This window comes from Cebus imitator, unplaced genomic scaffold (assembly GCF_001604975.1).
Source record: "Cebus imitator isolate Cc_AM_T3 unplaced genomic scaffold, Cebus_imitator-1.0 Scaffold51, whole genome shotgun sequence".
Classification (NCBI taxonomy): Eukaryota; Metazoa; Chordata; class Mammalia; order Primates; family Cebidae; genus Cebus; species Cebus imitator.
In genome coordinates, this window is record NW_016107366.1 from 4,012,522 (window position 1) to 4,014,112 (window position 1,591).

The 1,591-nt window shown below is 39.7% G+C and overlaps 1 pseudogene; it reads left to right on the plus strand.

Annotated features, from left to right (window-relative positions):
- Positions 1–207: 207 nt before the first annotated feature.
- Positions 208–1,236, plus strand: LOC108303787 (annotated as a pseudogene).
- The last annotated feature ends 355 nt before the right edge of the window (positions 1,237–1,591 follow it).

Sequence of the window (1,591 nt, forward strand, 5' to 3'; positions counted from 1 at the left end):
TGTTTGATAACATCTTGAGCAAGAAGGTTCTAAAACTGACAACCACCCTTGATTTTTTATGGTGAAGGAGAGGGAGTTTCAGAGAGACAAATGGTTTGCTCAAAATCATGTAACTAAACTTGGACTGATTTGAATTTTTTAGATTCCAAAACAACTTATTCAAGTAACCAGTCTTGAATAGTTACTGGGAAGGGTGAGCTAAGTAAGATGAGCTTCACAGGTGATATAACATTTGAATTGGTGAATGATGAAGGAAAATATAGATGTTTCCAGGCAGCATATAAAGGTAAGTAGGTGATTTAGAGTTGATGTGATTGTAATGGTGTCCAAAAAGTGAATAGGGTACCACCAGAAATTAAGCTGAAAAGTGTCATCATAAAATTTAGAGGGATACTTAAGAAAACCAAGAAATGTATTTATTGTTTATTATAATAGGTCATTGAAAGTAATTGAATAACTGTTTAAATGAAACGGACAGATTTCTTTTTTTTTTTTTAGGAAGCTCAATCTGCCTGATTGGAATGGGATGGGTATTAATCTTAGAGATATTAGAAAATAATTTCATTATATTGTGGTCATAGAAGCAAAGATACCCTGAAAACAGATTAAAGTATAGCTCTGAGTCCATAACCGATGTCAGCCTGCTGCAGCAGAGTGCAGGCTTGGTTAGTGAGGCCTCCTCCCTAGCTGACCAACGTGCCTCCATGCAGGTTAGGTGGCTAGCCTGTTTGTGTGGGTGTGGAGGCGATAGTCACAATTAATGCCTTAGAAGAAGAGGGCTTCATCCATTCCATCTCCTCTGCCTCTGATGCAGAACCTGTGCTGTGGTTGGCTATTCAGAGGACATTATCATGGATGATGAGTTCCAGGCATTATAGAGAAATTTCATGGGCAAGTACTACAAGGAGTTTGAAGGCAAGGAAGAGAATAAACTCAACTATATGCCTGTTTTTAGCAAACATATTTATTTGGTAGGAAAGTGTATTAAAAGACAGCTTCTGGAGCAGATTCCTGGGTTTAACATGGCAGCTTTTACAACAACGTTGCAGCACGGTAAAGATAAAGTGGCTGGTGACATATTCAACATGCTGCTCCCATTTATGGATTTTCTAGCTTTTATATAAATGTTTTTGAATACAGAGCAGCATAACGAGGCCAGGGATAGGACTTACATGATGGTTTGGTGGTGGCTTGTACAAATTATCCTCTAGGCCAGCTTCCTAAAACAACCTGTAGCACCAGGTCCTACCTCCAACCAATGAATGGGGATCATTCTGGATGTCACAGACCCATAGGACAATAGTCTCAGCTAGTGATGAAAGAAGAATACATCTTGAAATGACTGACTGCTCTGCAACACTTCACTCATGTTACGTATTGATGGATCAAAACCAATATGACTTAACCCTCCTGGACCCATGTCTCTTGAAATACCTTCAAGTATTCATTAACCTTGGTGCCAAGTAACCCTAGTTCGCCTCCCCTTTCCTAGTAGATATATCTCTCATGTGCTTTTGAGTCAGACTTTTCTGGAGCAAGCCCATGTCAAGGATTCCACCTAGAGGACCACTTCCCCCAGAATACATGTTGG